A 22,857-nucleotide genomic window follows, 5' to 3' on the forward strand; every position below is an offset into this window, starting at 1 on the left:
GAGTGGGCATTGTGGAACAGTGAACTAAGCCAATACCTATGATATCGGAATTCAGTATTTGAACAACAGTTTGAGTCCCAGCTGCCCTATTTTTAGTCTAACTCCCTGCTAATAACTTAGGATCAGAAGAGAGCTCAAGAATTTAGGATCCTGCTTCCCTGCATGGAAGACCTGGATGGAGTTCAGGAATTCTGGCTTGAACCTGGCACAATTCTGACTTTTGCAGTCATTTCGGGGAGTGAACCAGCAAAAGGATGATCACCACCCCTTACAAAGCTTCCTTTCAAATAAATAAGTGAATCTTCACAAACATATCTGAAGTTCTTGGATTTGAGCCCTGGCCCCACTCCTGAATCCAGCTTCCTATTAATGCCTCTCTCTCTCTATCTCCGTCCCTCCCTTCCTCCCTCCATCCCTCCCTCTCCCCCTTTCCTAAAACAATGAAAAGAAATTTCCAAACCATTTGAGTATTGTGAAAATATGTCCCTTAATACTTTATTAGTCTAAATGACATCATTTAGATTCCAATCATTTTGAGGATAACAAGCTATGCAGCAGTTAAAATGAAATTACTACCTTTTTTAAATAAGTAACTTGCGATATATTTAATGGAGCACTATCCATAATTTCTATTCTCACCCTGTAGGTGAGTAATGCTAGAAGTCACAGTGCAGGTGGCAATCACCTAACTGTTAATATTCAGTAACTTAAATGTCACAGAAATCTTTCATCTTTAAAACAGTCAGTGAAACAACCTAGCGTAAAGAATTCTGCATCTATAGAGCTAAGCTAACTTCACCACTGTGTCCTGGTTAGATGTCCTGGTTATATCTATTAGCCTATCCACAAAATACATATATATATACACATATCAATGCTTAAAACAACGAAAATCTATTGTAATAGACCATAAGGTTTGATACCAATTCATGCCTTAGTGAAACAGATGTTAAATATACTGTAATTTTAAATTAAAGAGTAGAAGTGAAGAGTATTTTATCACTGAGGTCAAATAATGATAAGATGCAAATTGAAGTCACAAAATAATCATGCGTATCACTATTATATACACTTGCAGTGATAACATAAACTGGGATGATGAAACATAAAAATAAAGATGCACATCTATACTTACACATTGTAAAATGCTGAAAATGTTAAGGCTTTGATTAATGTGATTATTTCTGTAATTTATGCAATTACTCTATGAAATGAAAACCTTTCCTCCCAAATCATTTTTTTCCATGGATTGAGTCATTATAAATAGCTAAGACTCTGAGGTTTTATCACAAATTATTTTTTAATAGTATGTATTTTTGCTGTGAAAGAAATATATACTCACAGGAGGAAAGACTCAAATCCTTTTGCTCTAAATTTGGATTAATTCCAGCAAAATATTATTGTAGTTATATATATAGACTACAAAATGTTTGGCCAAATTAGAACTACTGGTTTGGAGACTCTTCTATCATTAATGAAATGTAAATTACGCAAGCACAGTTAAAAACAATTTTCCTGTAAAATCCTTCAATGATGACTCATTGGTAAAAGAAGTTTTGCGAAAACTTGGAAGAACAAAAGGTATTTGACTATAATCTATGCTGTAACTCCCAGATATATCTGATCAGTCACCACTCACAGTTATTGATTCGTTTAGATCTGAATATATTTTTATGAGGATACCACATTGGGTAAATAAAATTTAGGGAACACTTTCAGTTTTTTGAAAGTAGAATATTTTAAATTACTACTAAAAGGATTCTTGATCTCAGATTGAAAAACCTGCCAAGTGAAATTATACTGAAAGGACATTATAAATAACAATGTGAAGGACCACAGATATCTTGGGTAAAAGCACACATCTGCATCAAACAAAGGCAACACAGACACACAAACAGGATTTAAACAGGAGATCATGTAAATTAAATACAGCCAATACATGTGAGTCAGTCTTGTGGCAAATTGTATTAAATCATCTGTGATGCCAGTATCCCATCCGGGCATCTGAGCTCGTTCGGGCTCTTCCACTTCCTATATAATTTACAAACCTGGAAAAAAAAAGATGGTCCCAGCACTTGGACCCCTGCCACCACAGGGGAGACTCAGAAGGTATTTCAATGTTTAACTTCATCCTGGCACATTTGTGGAGTGAAACAGAAGACGGAAGATCTCTCTGTCTCTCTCTCTCTCTCTCTCTCTCTCTCTCTCTCTCTCTCTCTCTCCTTATTCTCACTCTCCTTTCACCTTTCCTTTTTGCAATTTTGCTACCAAATAAATACTTCAGTTTTTCATATACAATATTATAAACTGATGCAAAAAAAGGAGAGAGTGCAGTGTTTACAATAAGGGAAAATAAAACATGAAACAAATTTGGGAAACTATCCAGTTTATGTCCCATATTAGGAATAAATACTGACAGTCAAACTCAAATGACACAAAGGTCACTCCAAAAAGACTGTGAAAAATTAAATCAAAAGCTAAAATTTATTGTCATGTCATAAATTTTTAAATCCATGCATAGCATAATCATTGAAAAGTTCAAAGAAAACACATATTTTTGGAAAAATTATGCATGGGTTTCAAAAATTTTTACACTAAAATAAATAACTTCTCATTTTTCACAAACTTTCTGAAGCAGCACAATACATCACTATTTGAAATGAATAATTTGAGTATCTACAATGGCATAAATATAGATAGAGGTGTCTTATAATAAAAAATTTTGCTCAGCAAATATTAAGGTTCCAATTATTGGATACAGGTAATTATTAAGTGCATAACTTTGGTTAGAGGAAGATAACAACTTAAAAGCCATACTCATCAGTTCTGAAGAAGATATCCTGGAATTTCTATATTAGTTCCCAAGCCATTCTATCTCTGCATTTGTTCTAGCCTCTGCTTGGATTTCCTGGTGTCGAACTTTCTCGTGTATTTTGATCTTAAGTTTGAGTACACTACAAAGTAGCATAGGCTGATATTCTAATTCACTGGGGAGGTCAGTTGCATTAATTAGGAATGCCTGCTCCATAGCTAGTTAGCATTTACAAGTCCATCTTCAGATTCAGTGCTATAAACACCTAAGTTTTATGTGTTTCAAGTAAATGTCAAAAGTTATCTCAATGACCCAAATGCATGCTTGGAGCTGATTTTTATAGGCATGCTGGTGATTTGGGGACAGACTTTTAGCCCAATAGTTGATAAATCTCTAGGTTTTTCAGGAGTACCTATGTTGGTACCCAGCTTTGGTTACTAGTCCGGTTTCTTTCTAGTGTAGACTGGTAGAGGAAGTGTAATGAGGTCACAGACACCAGTGTAAGAGGTGTAGTTCAGTGCAGCCCAGAGCTGACTGTTGCTGACATTTGGAGAGTGAACCAGCAGAAAGGAATGTTCTTTCACTCCCTCCAAAACCTCAGTTTCTAATAGTACACTGTTACACATCTAAAATTCTTTATAAACATACAATTTTTAAAAACTGATGTACATATATATATATACTTACATATGTATACATACTTATATATCTATACTTATATGAGTGTATATATGTTATATGTACTCTTACGTATACATATGTGTGTATATATGTGTATATATATGTGTGTGTATATATATGTATATGTGTATATATGTATATATATATATATATATATATATATATATATATATATACACACATAGGATAAAACACAGCAGCCTGAATAGCTGCCTGAAGTTTGTCTGCAAATTCTTAATCCTGATCTTGTTTCTTTGTGAAAACGCACTCCATTTGTCCACCTCTTAAGTTTCAGTTCTTCCCTTAAAACAACCTTACTATCAGGTGCAGCATGTGGAGCATGCTGTTCAGTAAAGCCACTGTTGCACTTCAATTCTTTCTAAAAAAATTAGGGATGCAAAGGTAATGCAAAACATCTCATTATCAAAGATAGACAAATTTTCTGTGAATAAGAAGTCTCATTTAACCTGGTATTTATATGTTAAACTTAACATGAAATCATTTCAGCAAGAAAGTGTTAAAGTTTCTTTGTAAAATGATCCATTTGCATTAGAGTACACTTTATGATGGGTTCCTAAGTTTACCGTTGGCACAATTCTCTCCTCAGTAAAAGTGTTCTCTTCTCAATAGGATTACATCAAATAAGGCATTATACTTAATGATTTATTATATGATATTCTAGATCTACATTTATAATCAGAGAATCTATTTTTCTACATTTTGCTTGGTTTTGAATTTCTTAAACATTTTATCAAATAATTTCTTCTTTTTGAAACTGCCTTAGATTTTTTTTAAATTTGAACTTAAAAAATACTTTCATTTATTTATGAGGTAAAGGAACAAACACAAGGCTGGCTGACTTCCCAAATACTCTAATAGCCAGATTGCACAGAGACTGCAGTAACTCAATTGTAGTCCCTTGCATTATATAACAGGAACTCAATTACTGGATCTATTGCCCCAGCCTTGATTCAGGATCACAGCTGGGAGGCAAATTCAGCCTCTTCGATATCTGCTGAGGACATTTTAACCCATTCTTCCACTACTTTGTCCAATGCCCACCTTATAGATTGACTTTGATTTTGCCATTTTACACCTTTATGGGGTTTCAACTGATTTTAGGTAAGCACTCTTATAATTTTAACCTCCATTTTGATCATTTTAATCTTAATTTAGTTATTATAAATATATATGTCATACAAAATTAATAAAAGAAGATGTGTGACAACATCTTTGTGACAGCTGGGTGGAAAATATTTTACAACTCTAGCCCACCTTACTCTCAAATTACATTTTATAACAAGAAAAGTGAATGGATCTTCTTCTTCAAGTCTGCTGTCAATGACATCATAAAGCTGATAAATATGAATTTATTATCTATAATACAGCAGGTAATTTTTAAATGACAAAAACATCTGAAATCTCAGCAGGGAAATGAACTAGAGTTGAAGGAAACAAAACTATAGAAAGGATAAAGTGGCTAATGGTCAAGGGAAAAGAGACTCTACCTTATTAATACATGAAAGAGAGTGAAAAAATGCAACAAAATGATTTATACCTTGGTGGATATAAAGACATCATAATAACAAAAAAGAAAACACCAAGTCCTAGAGACAATGGGAGACTAAGCATTTTCAGCGACATTGTTGGAAACACTCTAGGTAAATTGATCCAGGAAGATACCATATGAATACATTTGAGACAATATGGACCAGCATATGGTTCAGTGCTGAAACAAAATTCAATTGTAAAAAGACAAAAAGAAGAAAATGTGAAGCTCAAAAGTATGCATGCAGACACACCCAGAATATAACACATTTGAAACTTGGGAAGATTAACTTGAAAAACCAAAAGAAATACTTTTCAAAGTTTGATATTGACATTGGGTCATTCATTAATATCAGTTAAGCCCTGAGATACAGAAGATAGAAGACATAAAGAAAGAAAAAGTTAATTTTATTTCCAAAATAGTTAAAAGGTTTTACATACTGTGAAATCTACTTCCTTCTACAGATTAAGCATGCTGCCTAGAGTGTTATGTATACAAGAGTTCGTGGAAATATAAAGATCATGATATGGGAACATGTTATGAATTTTAGCTTTATAATATTCTTAAAACAGGGTATTTTAAAATAAATTTATAAAATCCTATAAATGAATAAAAATAAAACCCAGTTTTTAGGAAAATGGATCACAGCTTCAAAATCATAAAGCTATAGATTTTTTTTCATTTTAACCAAATAATGAAAACTTTTATCCTTTTCATCCATGCCAAAGTCAATCAATATTTTTATGAAAATTAAGGTAAGACTACAGAACTGTGTAAAGCAAGTTCATTGCTGTGAAATCCACTGGAGACCATCAGTGAGGTGTGCACAGTTAGGTTTGGCCATAAAATCTATCTTGTACTTAATGTAAGTTTTCAAGGAAAAAATCCTTTCCTTCTGAGTAAAATATATGCCAGTTACCAAGGCAATAAATAAGCATTATGGCATTCTTATAAATCAGAATACTTCCAAATATGCATAGAAAAAAGTAATATTTCTTAGAATGTTAACAATTCAATAACCCTAAAATATACAAAATAACTCATAACTATCACATAAATATTTATTTTCCAAGAAACCATATTGCTAATTTTATATATACTAGTAATTTACTAAAGAGTAATTTTCTATATAATATTGATTTTTAAAGATATATTTTATTTCTTTTATTGGAAAGTCAGATATACAGAGAAGAAGAGAAACAGGGAGGAGGTGAGACAGAGAGGAAGATCTTCCTTCTATTGATTCACTCCGCAAGTGGCCACAATGACTGGAGCTGAGCCTGTCTGAAGCCAGGAGCCCAGAGCTTCTCCCGGGTCTCCCACACAGGTGCAGGGTTCCAAAGCTTTGGGCCGTCTTCCACTGCTGTCCCAGGCCACAAGCAGGGAGCTAGACGGGAAGTGGGACTACCAGGATTAGAACTAGTGCCCAAATGGGATCCTGGCACTTGCAAGGCGAGGACTTTGCAGCTGGGCTACCATGCCAAGCTCTATATAACATCAAATTTTAAGTTAACCTAGAAATCTGTGTAATATATACTCTTCCTTATTTATTAACATGACTTATTTCTTGTTAATGCTTTAAATGCATGACTTAAACATAACATTTATATAGAAATGATTCACAATTCACTAACCATGACTGATTTTATGTCTGATTCATTCAATTCCATTCAACTAACATATAAGTAGAAGCTAAATGTCAACTACTGTATAATATTCATGATGTAGACAACCAGAGACAAATAATATATATATATATATTTTTAAATTATTTATTATTTAACTTCAGTAATTACATTGTATTATGTGACACAGTTACATAGATACTTGGGTTCTCCCCACCCCTCCCCAAACCCTCCCACCATGGTGGATTCCTCCACCTTGTTGCATAACCACAGCTCAAGTTCAGTTGAGATTTCCCCATTGCAAGCGTATACCAAACATAGAGTCCAGTATCTTATTGTCCAGTCAAGTTCAACGGCTTCTTAGGTATACCCTCTCTGGTCTGAAGACAGAGCCAGCAGAGTATCATCCCAGTCAATTGAAAGCTCCAACATACCATCAGCAAAAATTTACATCATTATGGAATTAATTGACATAGTATTGAGCAGCCAATATGTTAAAAGTAAATGCGAGTTCCCAGCCACCTTCTGTGACCACCTCACCTATACATCAATTTTAGTTTGTACACAACATATAACATTCAAAACATAACATGTTATACATAACATCATATCATCTTAAATCAAGGCAAACATGTGGTATTTAACCTTTTGGGATTGGCTCATTTCCCTTAGCATGATGGTTTCCAGTTTGGCCCATTTGGCCACAAAGAACTGCATTTTGTTTTTTTTAATAGCTGAGTAGTATTCCATGGAGTAGATGAACCATAGCTTTCTTATCCAATCCTCTGCTGATGGGCATTTTGGTTGTTTCCATGTTTTTGCAATTACTGATTGTGCTGCTATGAACATAGGAGTGCATGTTGGTTTCTCATAGAACAAGTGTTCTGGATATATTCCTAGGAGTGCTATTGCTGGATCATACGGTATGTTGAATTTGAGTTGTTTGAATATTCTCCAAACTGATTTCCATAGAGGCTGTACCAGCCTGCAGCCCCACCAGCAGTGGGCGGGCCTGCGCAGGAGGCGCTTCCAGAGAGCACCTGGAACTCACACAACCTGCCAAAACTTAGCCCAGAGGCAACAAACGACCTGAACAAACCCATAACTGAAGTAGAGATTGAATCAGTGATTAAAGACCTCCCAACAAAGAAAAGCCCAGGCCCAGACGGCTTCACTCCAGAATTCTACAAAACATTCCGAACAGAGCTGACCCCAATCCTCTACAAACTCTTCAAAACAATAGAAAAAGAGGCAACCCTTCCAAACTCATTCTATGAAGCCAACATTACCTTAATCCCAAAACCAGACAGAGAACTAACAGAGAAGGAAAACTACAGACCTATCTCTTTGATGAACATTGATGCTAAGATTCTCAACAAAATCCTAGCCAACAGAATTCAAAAACACATCAGACAGATCATTCATCCAGATCAAGTAGGATTCATCCCTGGAATGCAGGGATGGTTCAACATTCGAAAATCTATAAATGTGATACACCACATCCAAAAACTGAAAAACAAGAATCACATGATAGTATCAATAAATGCAGAAAAAGCTTTCGACAAAATCCAACATCACTTCCTACTAAAAACCCTAATCAAGGTAGGCATAGATGGAAAAATCCACAACATAATTAAAGCCATATATGAAAAACCCAACGCCAGCATCATACTGAATGGAGAAAAGCTGGAACCCTTCCCACTGAGATCTGGAACAAGACAGGGATGTCCACTTTCTCCACTACTATTCAACATAGTCCTAGAGGTACTCGCTGAGGCCATAAGACAAGAAAAAGAAATCAGAGGAATCCAAATGGGAAGCGAAGAAGTTAAACTCTCACTATACGCAGATGATATGATTCTTTATGTAGAAGAGCCAAGAGACTCAATACAGAGACTGCTAGAACTTGTACGAGAGTTTGGTAGAGTGGCAGGGTACAAAATTAATGAACAAAAATCAACAGCCATAGTGTATGCGAACAGCCCCAAGATGGAAAAAGACTTAACCAGCAAGATACCATTCAAAATAACAGAGAAAAGTATGAAATATCTGGGAATAAATCTAACCAAAAATGTAGAAGACTTATTTGAAGAAAACTACAAACCACTTAAAAAAGAAATTGAACAAGACCTCAAAAGATGGAGTAACATCCCATGCTCCTGGATAGGTAAAATCAATATCATTAAAATGTCTATACTGCCAAAAGCAATATATACATTCAACGCAATCCCAATCAAATTGCCCAAATAATATATTTTAGAGCCAAAGTAGTTTATCCAGTATATATCAATAATTCTGAACTAGGAAAAATATTTTAAGTTGGATGATGTGAAATCAATTTTTAAGTAAAAAAAGATAATGCGGAAAATATGCTTTTAATCTCTAATATTGCTGGGTTTTTATGAGACCAACAATGTATTGACTAATTCCAAAGTGCATTGTTTTATATCCTTCTAAATTTGTTTCACATGTTATTTCCATAATCTATAACATTTGAATGTCAGAGTCCTCACATTTTCTGCTCTGTTTCTCTCAAAGGTCCAGGGATTAGGCTTGGTGAAGAGCAGCACCTTTAGTAATGAGCCAATTTTCTCAAATTACTAAGGAGAGGGTTGAAAATCATTTGCATCAAGTTGATTAAGTATCTCATCTAGTTTAGACTATTAATCTATTCAGTTAATCATTTTACTTTACCTTCCAGCCCACTCCTTGTGTCGATTACTGTAATTTTAAATTAGCAAAGATTAGATTAATGAATGCTTGTCATATGTATTCACCTGTCCCCAAACCATACGGTGCTATCAGAGTATAGTGAATCCAACCGTCTATCTCTCAAATGAATCCTTTTTAGAAAATTTCTTTTTACAGGTGTTTAACAGTGTCCTTTGATTTAATAGCTTCCAGTAATTTTATGATAGTTGGCCAGACTTCTTACTCTCTATAATGCAAATAAACCACTTTCTTCCAAAATTCTAGTGACAATATTTTATTTACAAAAATTAACTTATTTGTACATGCACAAGTGGAGCCTATTTGAGGGATTGTCAAGCAATTCCTCCTGCTAGCTTTGATGGTATTCTATATTAAATTTGCAACCTCTAAGGGATCCTAATTCTAGCTCCCAGATGTTTTACCCATCACACACCTGCTCTATCATGCAGTCACCCTTGGGAGCTTTCCTAAGCAGTCTGAACATTTGTTAGCCTCAAGAATAGCTTGCAAGCTGCTGAATGTAAAGCAAACATTGCTGGACTAAGATGCTTTTGTGGGTCAAAGAAGCTGGCTTGGATATGGCTCAGAATTTGGAGACTTCTCCAACTTCCAGTAGCAATTTGTGTATGACAATGTGAGGTAATAGTTCTTCCACTAAATGCATTTGGCTATGACTCAGCAAGAGGTTTTAAAGGACATTCCCAATTTTGTAACTAGAAGATAAGCCTGCCTTAGGGATTTCTCTGTAATTTCACATACTTCATTTGTAACCTGAATAAATTCTTGGTTGAATAAACTGAAAAAGTAATTGTATCTTTGCTTCTGTTTGGCCTTTTCATAGAACTCGGTCAGCCCACTCACAGGTTTTGATGAATTGGCCCTCCGGACCCTGGCTGGGAGGACTCCTGTCAAATAGAACAGAGCACAGTTGCAGGGGTGCTCCTCATTGACCCCCTGCCGAAGGCAAGGGTCTGGGCTGGGTGCACTAAGGAATGTGTCATTTGTCTGAATCTCTGCTGATTTGTGTTGTCTCTGCTGTGTTCTAATATATAATTGTGGTATATGCTATGACCTTGTACTTATTATTTGTTGTGTCTATATTATAAAATGCTCTAAATCTCTTTTGCAAAGGCTCACATCTAAGTGTGTACTCCTGTATATTAAAACTTAAATGAAAACAACAGCCTTTTGATTTCACATGACTTAAATGAGTTTCTGATACAAGTTGCCTTAGATTTACTAGTTAATGTACACCTGTGTCTGTCTAAAAGATATATATAACCACAAAAGGATAATTTTGGCCTATAAATTACTACAGCAGAAAGCAGCACAAAAATAATTATATAGGCATTTAATATATTTCATACTAATATTCCAACATGAGAAACCTGTTAGATAATATGCTTATGTTTTCTTACAATATATGATAATTTTAATATAGGGCATGATTCTAATCAATGAGTCAGCCTGATCTTGACAACACATATTGAGATACGTTTATTCAACTAGTTAAAATTAATTACATATGACAAATTCTCAGGATTAATTTTTCTAGTGTATAAATACATCACCAATTCTGTATCATAGAAAAGAATAAACCTCTGTTTTTTGACTAATAGATCTTGAACGAACTTCAGAAAATTCTTCGCAAATGGAAATAAAGATGTTCATTTTCTTTAAAAGGCAGGAAGACAGCAAGATATCTTCCATCCAAAGGTGCACTCCCAAGTGCCTGGGTTGGGCTAGGCTAAAGCCAGGGCCAGAGGATTCCTGGGTTTCTCCTTGGGTGAAAGGGACCCAAGAACATTTTACTCTTTCCAATTTCTTTATTTGAAAGTCAGAATTACTGACTTGAGCTTTTGTGCTTCTCTGGGTGTGCGCTTTTTCTTTTGAAACAAAATTGATGAACTTAATGAACATTATACTTAGTGAAATAAGTAGACTCAAAAAGGTCAATATCACATACTTTCCCTAATTTGTGGTAACTAATTTATACAGTATAAAAAATACATACATACAAATGAAATTGGCATCTTCAGGTTTATTATTTAAGCACTTGCTCTGCACTCCTGAGGAATAGCGTTTTCCCCTGACACTTGCTGACTTCTTCATTCAGTGAAAGATTGTGACTGTGAGGTAAACTTAAGGTATGTCATCACCATAATTAAAGAGAAATAAGAAAGGAAGAACAAGCAAGGACTGGAGCAAGAGAAGCAATGCGGGAAGCATCCTGATATTCTTAAAACAGTATGTATCACACACATGAAATGTGTTTCCTTTATATGAGTTAGTTAAAATAAAAATACAATTAAAACAAATCATATATTAAATTGGTATCATCAAATGAAAGTCATGGCCATCAAGGTATCAATAACAAAAAGTAACTGCAATGAAACAAGCATTTTGTAATCAAGGGAAATGCAATACATGTTGTGTTCGTATATTCCTGGAAACCTTACTCTGGACTACCAGTCATTTTCTAATTTAAGAAATCGACGTATTTTATACAATAATTCAGAAAAGATGTATTATTCGGAGAAACTGTAGCTGCAGTTCTCATACAAAATAATTATTGCTGTATAATTGCTTTATTAATTGCATACTTTGTTACAATGAATACTTACATCTGTACACCACGACCATAAAGAATTATTCCTAATTTTGAAATGTATCTCTGTAAATATGAAACACATGTGTAAGTACTATTTTACATCTATATTTCATTGTATATTTTAATTTCTTTCCTACAGAACTAATTAGGTTGTGGAAAAGGGTATATGTAATATCCAATATAGATATCCAGATAAAAATACAGATGGAAAAATGATTAAAAGTTAATGTAAAACAACATTTTTTTATATCACAACAATAAAACATTATACATAAGTCAAAGAAGCTTAAAATATTACTACTCTTCTTATAAACCACCTCCTAGGCTATTTCTGTTTCTTTATTCCCATATGCAGGATGAAGACCAAGTACACTGAAGATAAGTGAGCCATTTGTATCTATTTGTATACTCTGTTTTCTTCCAGTTTATACACAATAAGTACCAAAATTATAACTTATGAACACACTATGTGTTCACTAGAAATAAGATTTTCACAAACTCAAAAAGTATTATATATGAAATATGTAGGAAAATTTTTAACAGCATAATTGGTATTCTTTGATTTGATTTTCTATGAGAAACTCAATTTTGAGAAACTCAAATTTGACACGATATTAATATTTCTGGAAGTCCTTCTAAAACGTTGACACACATTAAGAGACAGGTTCACCTAAGCAAAGTTAGGGTTTCTAGGGTGTGTGTGTGTGTGTGTGTGTGTGTGTGTGATGTGTATTAGAGTCCTTTCAAAAATGGCAAAGTTTTGTTATGGAAAAACTTTCACATAGACACAAATCATAAAATACATGTTAATATGATAAACTCTCATTTCAACATGTTCACTACATGTTTAAAACTATCTATGTGGGAAATAGAAACTTTCTGCTGTCATTTTATTTCAATCAAAAATGTTCAGAAATTGTGTATTGCAATGAGGACAAGATAACATAGAATGCAGTGATGTTTCCAACCTGTCATGACTAATTGCTCATGAAGGAATGTTTCTAACTCACACACTGTGACTGTCAGTAGAAGACCACAGTAAAACAGACAGATGCACCATTCACCTGAGAAGGCCAAAGTTAGTGTCAAAAATGATGCTATATATACAGATCTTGGCTGAAATGTGACACACTACTGTTTTGCCAGAACCTATAGGTTTACAGGTTTAATGAAAAATGAAAGTTTGAGTTAAATGTGATCTCAACAGGAAATGAAACACATCTTTTATCTCTTGGAGGATTACCAGCAATGTCTTTTTGCATTAGATCTGCTTCCAATTCTGATTTGACTTCTAAAAAGGCAAAGACTCATACTCTACTGTGAAAGAAAATTAAATAGCTACCCAATCACCATACTTATTCGGTGATTTACTGTATTTGCCTTATTTTATTAAAAAAATATTGTTACAAAGGTTAATATTAGACACTACATAATTATGTGTGGCCAATGTGGTACAGAAAAGTAATGTGCAAAAGTATATATACATGTGGATATATATTCAGAATTTTTCTTACTGTTCAAAAATGAGGAAAATATCATTCTAAACATTCAGGGTATTCCTCAAATTGAGAATTTTTTTTAAGATTTTTAAATTTTTATTGAAAATGTAGTTCTACAGAGAGAAGTTACAGACAAATATCTCCCGTTTGCTGATTCACTCTCCAAGTGGTCACAATACCCAGAGCTGAGCCTATCTAAAGCCAGGATCCAAGAGCTTCCTCTGGGTCTCTTGGGTGCACCGGGCCAAGACTTTGGGCCATTCTCTGCTGCTTTCCAAGGCCACAGCAGGGGACTGGCTAGGAAATGGAGGAGCAAACGCAAGAGCCAGTGCCTGTATGGGACCCTGGCATGTGCTAGGCAAGGATTTAGCCAGTGAGTCATCACACCAGGCCTCAAAATTCAGAATGTTTATAGCAATGTATAAGAACTTCAAGTGGATGAATTTAAAATAGAAATACAATTATTTGAAAAATGTCAGAAAGATAGAAATAAAAATAGATATGCCTACCTACTATAATCCCAAATTTTCAGATCAGTACATCCTAAATATTAAATGGTGTTTAAAAGCGATTCTGAAGTTAAATAACTTGGGAATACTACATTCCTAAAGGTCCACAATTTATGTTTGTTACTGACTCTAAGAAGTCTTAGAAAATAGAACAAAAAAATGTCAGCTTTAGTTCCATCTTTTCTAGATTTGCATGATATAGAGCTGAAAATTTAATCTTCAATACTAGTATTTATTAAGGAAATAAAACATATTAAAATGTGATGACAACAAATGTTTTCCAGACACCTTTGTTTCTCCATAATGCAACATACTAATTTGACTTTTATGCAAGCAATGTGATAAATGTGTTTATGTAGTAGTTACGATACTATTTTCATTCAAATCATAAAGATTACAGGTCTCAGAAAATTATCTGTCAAAAATCAGTGTGGGACAATGGCATCAATTTGGAAAAGGCAAGAAGATTTCTTTAATAATTGATATTCTAGATGAATTCACTTAGAAGAAAAATCAGTACTGATCTCTGTGCACGGGAATGAAAAACTTCCTTAGGAATCTGATATTTAAATATCAAAATCGGAAATAATCCAGTGTTTTCAGGACTAAACTATATCCCAACCAACATTGAACATATTCATGAATTCAGTTTTAATATGGAGGACATAAACTAAAAACCAATATGATCACTGTTGTATTTTTTGAAAGACAGGACAGATTAGAGATAAAACTTAAAAATTTATTTCTGCCCTACTTCCCTTAATTTTAAACTCTTCTCCTCACAATAACAACTGTAGCTTTTGTAATTAATCTGCATCCAGGCTCCTGGTTATATCTGAAGGCTCTATATGCCTGGAATCACATCTGCTCATTAGAGTTTCCAGCCAAAGAAGAAATGCCTTTGGGCAAAAGGTTATTTGGAAACAAGTGTGATATGCTGAAAAATGCCTACAATCAGGGTATGGAAAGAGAACTCAGTTACAGAACACAAACATTAAGACAATGCCTACAGATTATTTTAACATCTAAATGAGGAAACGTGAAATAACAAGAAAGCATTTACGACAATTACAGTTTTTCAAATATTTTTCAAAAAATATTCTCAAGCAACTATGTGAAGATAGGAAGATAAATTCTTACCAAAATAAAAATTTATCCTCTACATGCTTTTGGAAAGCACTTTATTATATATTTTTTCCAATGCACTAGAAAGCTATTTTGGAAAATACTCTCAATATAAGTACAATTCCAATGGCCTCACATTTTAGATTAATTTGCTAGTTTTCTGGGAACCAGCCCACTAGTCCCCCAGATCATTTCTATTAGCTTGTGAATACTGCAAAGCCTTTCCAAATAGAAGGCTGATTGGCACAGTGGCACCATTTGGAAGTGAGCATAGCACATATTTGCAACATTTCATTTCTTTTTTTTTCCAGTAGGAAAAATATTTCTTGTAGACAGTAAAAACATTTTTCATATCTATCCCACTGCGTTTCCACTCCCTTTCCTGAATGGTTTGGAGATTTTTTTTAATTACAATTGTCTATCATAGTTGCATGGGTACACCAGAGTTCTCACCCATCTAAATCAATGGCATTTGTAAAGTAAATAAAAAAATCATATTGAAGGTAAATTAGGATAAGCATTCTGGCTCAATAGCTTAAGCTTCTGCTCTAAATGGCTATGCCCTATGTTGGAGTTCCTGGTTTGAGTCCTAGTTATCAAGCTTTCCATTCTACTTCCTGCATATGTGCATCTTAGAAGACAGCAGATGATGGTAAAAATGCTTGAGTTCCTGCCACACATGTGGGATAACCTAGATAAGTGTCCAGGTACCTGGCCATGATTTGGCCTCTTCCTGCCTGCTTTGGGCATTTGTAGAATGAAGCAGGAGATGAAAGGGTATCTGTATCTATCTCCCTTTCTCTCTTCCTACTTTTCATAGATAAACAGAATAGATATTTTAAAATTATTTGAACATGAACTGAGCTCTTGTAGTTTAAGAGACTTAGTACTCCAGAAATAAAATATCTGTGGCTCCATATTTCTAATAGATGTTAACGATCTGAACATGTTTTGCGTAGAAAGACACTGATTTCAATGAGACTTTTTTTTAACATTGTAACTAATTTTATTTTTAAATTAGAATTACAAATAAAATATACTAATATTAAATGTGGATGTAAGCTTCCAAAATATAAAAGTGGTTATACCTATAAAACTGTAATAATTAATGCATTTTTACATGGTAGATAAATTTGGAAGAGTAAGTTTTTAAAATATGCTATCAAAACATAAACATTTTTAAAAACATATTTTATAATAAATACATGACAAATAATTTATTTTTCCTAAAAGCTTTTAAGTCCTGAACTGCTTCTTTAAGCTTGTAAAATATGTCTAGTGAGAAATATAGAAACAGTCATACTTCTTAGATGCCATATATAAAGAAAAGATAAAGCTACAGGGATCCTTTAGGAAAATCAGAAGCTTGGCATTCTACATAACATAGAATTACTTAGGCTGATATTTAATATAAATCCTACTATCATCATAGATGACACAGAGTTAAGAAGTGAAACAATTTGAGAATGGGGGCAAGAATTGATACATTTTGCTAGAGCAAGTATTAATTCAAATGTGAGTATCTCACTATAGCATCGGTATTTTGAAGTATGTTCACATTTACAGTGGTCTCATCACAGGGCTGAGCCACACCTGCTCTATGGCAGTGCCCCAATGTGGAAGATCAATCTTTTATTCTCCATATAAAAATTAATAGACTTTAAAGGCAAAAACCAACTTGATTTCACATCTTGTAGTTTCATAATCAAGATTTCATTTTGTGAGCTGGCACAACATTTTGGTTTTATTTTGTTGATTCAGATGTGGGCAAACTGCGTTTTTAAAAAAATATCCTTATGTACTTATTAACTATTTAAGAAGCAGGGAGACAGGCTGAGAAAGAGAAACAAACAAACAAAAAAGAAAAAATAGAGAAAGAGCTCCCATATACTGGTTCACTTTCCAAATGTCCAAAATGGAGAAAACTTCACTTAGCCCATTAAAAAACTGGAAGATAAGTAACAAATGGAGTGTGACTCTCCAAAGCAGCATCCTAACTGCTAGGCCAAATGTTGTCCTCAACGGTCCTTTTCTTTCTTTTTTTTTTTTTTTTTTTTTTTGTACTAAAATTCATCGTGGATGACTAACTCCTCTACACATATGTGATATTAATCTACATCCAAGGACTAATACAGCTATATATCACAACTGGCCCATGGCTATTTTCAAAGAACACCATCTAATCATTTTATCATATGAAACACTTTCTACATATTAATCTACTCATAGATTTATGCATGGTATCCTTACATGATTACAGAAAGGAAGACATACTTAAAGCATGACTTTTGATGAGGCAGCTTAATTTTAAGTAGTTACAGTGCTTCAAGTGCACATCTTGATTTTACCCACTTGGTAAAAACAATTCAGCAGGTACAGTGACGCATTTTCAACTCAAGCCCTCAATGCCCGAATCATCAGGCATTTTCATCAACATTATGTGGACAAAGGGACTTAATACAAAATACTTAACATAATTAATTTTATATAATGATCATTTAAAACAAAACATTCTGAATAGTACAATTAAAAAGCAGCATATTAAAACATTGGGCTTTTTGTTGAGCTATCATCCTAATTTTTCCACTATAAGTTCAACCAAATGTAAGGAAAATTCATTGAGGGCATCCTGGGGGCCAAAAGCATTCATAAAATACAAGTTTCTTACGGTTTGATCAATAAAACCACTATGCAAGGAATCTGTTCTGGTCAATCCTAGTAACATAACAGTGAGATTAGATTCGTTATTTGGCTTTCAATTTTTGTATGCGTTTGAACATTTCATGGTAATCTACTGATCCACAGCAAACACCTCGTATAATTTGACAAACCAAATGCAGACTGTGTTAGCTCTGGATTGCACGATAATGGATGAGTCACATGTTCATAATGTGATTCAAGTGAAAGAAGAGTTCTGGAAATACAAAGTGATTGCTTTCCTCCATGTGTAGTGTTTCAGATTCTATTAGAAAACACAGACTAAAGTATTGCTTGTTTCTATTCCATTATGTAATATTTGGATCTTTTCCACATCATCAAAGTGATTAAGAGATAAATGCTTGTAAAAAATACAGGTTGAAAACACAAAATATTTATTTGACTTTCAATTCTGTTAGTTCATGCTACTCCAGAACATATTCCTGCAACATATCAGATATGATGTTACTTGCTATGATTTGTTAAATATAGAAAATTTACAGCTCTAAAGAGAAAAGAGAAAAATGCCTCTTGGAAAATCATGTAGACAATAAACAAATTCAATTCTTTGTGCTGAAGTTTCAGAGAGATTCTATACAGTATTTTTAGGGATAAAGAAAATGAACAGCTTTGTGCTTCTTTCTCTCCAAAGCTCTTTATTTATCCCTATGAAGGAGAATTTTGACAACTGGACTGATTTTTAGTAAGGTAGGTAACACAGTCTTTACATAACCATGGTTATATCTGTTAATGTCACACAGCTAGAGTCCAGAAGTAGACACACAGCTTCTGGTTTGTATAATTGAGAACACTTTTTTTTTCCTTATGAAGGAGCTCACAGACTAAAACATCTCTCTAAGGTAATATTTTTTACAGGAGAGGAATTACTTCATTTTTAAACAGGTTTTACCCCTTTGTGTCCCCAAAATTTTACCAAATTGCTATAAACCCAAAATCCTCTAATAAGAAAATCTTCCAATACTCACTAAATATATACTCTGAAGTCTATGACGTTTGATATATGGATTAAAAATGCAGGTGATAATAAAGTGAAAAATTAATTAAAATAAATAATTCACTGCAGTGTAATCAACTCTACATTTTATATTGTAATTGGAATTCTGCATAGTATTTATACATTATAAACAGTCTTGAAAGTAATTTTATGCAGTGATTGAACAATTTCCTACATGACACAATTTCATGATGTGGAAATCTTTACCAACATCATGTCAGTGCTCAAAAAAGTTCAGATGCTAAAGCATTTTGTATTTCAGAGTAAGGATAAGCCACTCCACTTTAAGTAATAGTTACTATAGTCATTTCACTGTATTCTATAGGCATTACCTATTGGCCTTCACTGTAATCCTTGAAATAGGCTTTTTTCTTCCTAGTTTCAGTAAATGGATCAGAGTAGACTATGTGGCACTTACCTGGGATGCTCTGGACAACATTTTTATTGCTTCAAAAGTGAATGGGCTGAAAGATTTCCCTGCACTCCCTCCCCATTACCGGTTAACATAGCGTATTGAGGGTATAGTAGGTTTTACAGTTTTTCAATGTAGATCTTAAATATTCTGACATTAATTGTTGGTTTATAGATTATATCGCGTTATCTTATTGCATTGGATACAGGTTGCTAGAGATTGCACTAATATTACAATATACAGGTACTATCTTTGAAGTTGTCATCTTTTCATCTCAGATTAAGGTGAACATGTGGTATTTAACCTTTTGGGATTGGTTCATTTCTCTTAGCATGATGGATTCCAGTCAGGCCCATTTGTCCACAAAGAACTGCATTTCGTTTTTTTTAATAGCTGTATAGTATTCCATAGAGTAGATGAACCATAGCTTTCTTATCCAGTCTTCTATTGATGGGCATTTTGGCTGCTTCCAGGTTTTTGCGATTGTAGACAGTGCCATAAAAAGAGTGAGAAAAAAAGTACAATATAGCCTAATCTGGTAATTCATAGACAACAGACTCAAAGCGGCACTAAACAACAATAAAACTACTATACCAATGCATGAGGGGTGATTCGGGTGCGATCCTGACAGCCTCTTAACAGGAGGTCATGTGCGTGGAGCAGGGGGGGCACTCCAGAGTGGAGCAGGTGGTAAGGAGGAAGCTTGGATCCCAACCACGAAGATTCCCAGACCTTCACCACAAACTACTAATACGAGCAACAAGGACTATACCCCAACTGCCAAGGAGGCCACACGGAATTGGATGCCCTTGGAGGCTGAGTACTCTGAGGTCACCCACCCCCAATTGGAGCTTCCGCAGGGGATGGAAGAAGTCCAAACACTACCGCGCAGAAACCAACGTCATCGGAAAGACAACCAGAAGCCCTGAGCGGTCCGCAGACACAGAAGAACAATAAATGTCCTTCGGGACCAGGGAGGAGAGCTTTCTCTGGTCCGAGCCTTGCTCCACCTCTGGACCCCCGCCCTCCCTCGCAGTGACCATCGGGATCGCAGCAAACAAACAATCATACAAACTAAAAAAAAAAAAAAAAAAACTAAAATAAATAGACAAACAACACAAAGTAGAGCTTGAAATCTGACAGGAAAGAGCTGGCGTGGATTGGCTCATGCCCTGCTGGGTGGGACACAAAGATTAGTTACTCCTCACCGTGGTGTTGAGGATTTTCCTGCACACACCCCCCACCAAAAAAAAAAAAAATGTTCTGCACCTTAAATGTTGACAAATATCTTGTTAGAGTTACAAGCCAGTCTAGATTATCCTAAAATCTGCCAAGATCAACAAAATTATACTTCAACACAACAAATGGCTAAATACTAAAATGAAATAGACACAAGACAGCTGAATGGTACCCTATAGCCTTTTCAAGGTATATAGCAGCCGGTCCGGTCCTGTATATAAACTAAAATTGAGATGTCAATGAGCTAATCATAGGTTGAGGTTAGGACTTGGTTTTTTTTTTTTTTTTTAACATACTGGTTACTCAAAACCATGTCAATTCCATAATATTGCAAATTGTTGTTGATGTTATATTGGGACTCTTAATTGACTGTGATGATATTATACCAGCTCTAACTTCAGACCAGAAATGGTCTCCCCAAGAAACTGTTCAACCCATCTGGACAATAAGTAGCTGGACTCTATGCTTAGTATATGTTTGCAAGGAAAGAGTCTTGATTGAATTTGAACTGTAATGCTGCATCAAGGTGGAGGAATCCACCAGGGGGGAGGGGAGGAGGAGGGGTGGGGGACTCCAGAGCCTATGAAACTGTCACATAATGCAAAATATTAATAAAAATATTAAAAAAAAGTGAATGGGCTAGCAATGCTTTGGCATGCACTATATTACAAGACTTTGTGGAAGTTAGAGTTCACTATCTACTGGACCAGGCTGAGAGAAGCTCTGAAAGGAAATTCAAAGATCATAGCAATCAAGGCCTGGTGTATTGGCCCAGTGGTTAAATCCTTGTCTAGCACCTGCAGGGATCCTATATGGACCTAATTTCATGTCCTGACTGCTCCACGTCCCTTCCAGCTCCCGGTTAGTGGCATGGAAAAGCAGTAGAGTATGAGCCAAAGCTTTGAGAGCCCTCACCCATGTGGGAGACCCTTAAGATGCTCCTGGTTTCAGATCAACTCAGTTCTAGTTGTTGCAGCCACTTAGAGAGTGAATCAGCTGACACAAGATCCTTTCTCTCTCTCCTTCTCTCTGTAAATCTGTCTTTCCAATAAACATAAATAAATCATTGTTTCAAAAAATCATAGCAAACCACTGAGGCAGTACTATATCATGACTTGAAAGTGGCAGCTAATGATGCATGACTCACATGCCATCAAAAGTGTTACTTCAATTGTGTATTGCAAAGAAGGTTAGGCAACCTTGCTCAACTGTATGTTTTACTCCAAAGTTTTGAACCATGAGCAAGGAGTTCATTCAAGGGGAGGAAACATTTCATGGAGATAGGACAGTGAATAATTTGGAGGTCAACTAAAAATACCTCAAGTTCTTCAAGGAATACATATCAAGAGGTACCATAGAAAGCACACTAGTTGATGCAAGTCTAAAGACAAACTCACAGAAAAAGATGGCATAAATATAGAGGATTTTTGGAGGTCATCAAGATCTCCAAACAGATACCAAATAGAGATAAAACAGAAGGGTATGAGGTTCTGAAAGCCCTGGTGACTTTCCCCAATAAAGAAAAAAAAAGTAGAAGTAAGCAGTTTTTTTAGGTTAAAAAGCTATGCAGTTAACTTGAGTGTGGTGAAGTATCATTACAGCATATACCTTGCACTTAAACTGTGTTTCTTTAACTCAACATAAAATAAAAAAAAACATACTGAGATATTTTGTTAAGAAATATGTTAAAACCCATGCTGTAGTGAGTAGGTTCATGATGGGCACAGTATCCCCAATACAGATTCTCCAACTTAACAATCATTCCTGCAATGATCATTTATGATAATTTATCGTTCTTACAATGATAAATCCTAGAGATTCAAGATACCAAGACAGAGATTCAGGGAGTTGCTATTCCTGACATAAGCTGGAAACTGCATTTCCAATGACTGTTTAGCCAGGGAAGTCACATCTGATCACTGTGAGCTGTTGAGAAAAAGATAGCTAGCTCTTTAGGTTAGTTGTGACAACTGTATAGGACTAAATCACCCTTAGAGGTTTAATAGGATTAGCTGAGGATGGTAGCAATTGCATCAACTTCAACTTCTTCCTCAGCCCAATTCAGTTTCCTTTGAGGAAGTTTCTTTGAGGAAGTTACTTTCTTTGAGGAAGTTTCTAAAAGTCCTAACAGTGTCCTGCATTCAAATCTACACTTCAGAGCTGTTTTAGATCAAAGATATTTTATAATACAGACTATATTAGGTTTGGATTAAATCCTCCTTAATATGGAATGACAGAATGTGAACTCTGAAATCAGATGATTCTGAGCTCCAACATCAATTTTTCAATTAAAATCTATGTGATCTTGGGCATTTCTCCATTATAAGATGAGGAGTGCAACTACTCAGTGCTTTCATGAAGACTGAACAGC

The 22,857-nt window shown here is 34.7% G+C and overlaps 1 protein-coding gene across 2 annotated transcripts in view; it reads right to left on the reverse strand.

Moving 5' to 3' along the window:
- SGCZ (sarcoglycan zeta) overlaps positions 1-22,857 on the reverse strand; it is a 1,025,749-nt gene that overhangs the window by 683,374 nt on the left and 319,518 nt on the right. The window lies entirely within an intron of this gene.

The sequence above is a fragment of the Ochotona princeps genome, chromosome 11 (assembly GCF_030435755.1).
Source record: "Ochotona princeps isolate mOchPri1 chromosome 11, mOchPri1.hap1, whole genome shotgun sequence".
Taxonomy (NCBI): Eukaryota; Metazoa; Chordata; class Mammalia; order Lagomorpha; family Ochotonidae; genus Ochotona; species Ochotona princeps.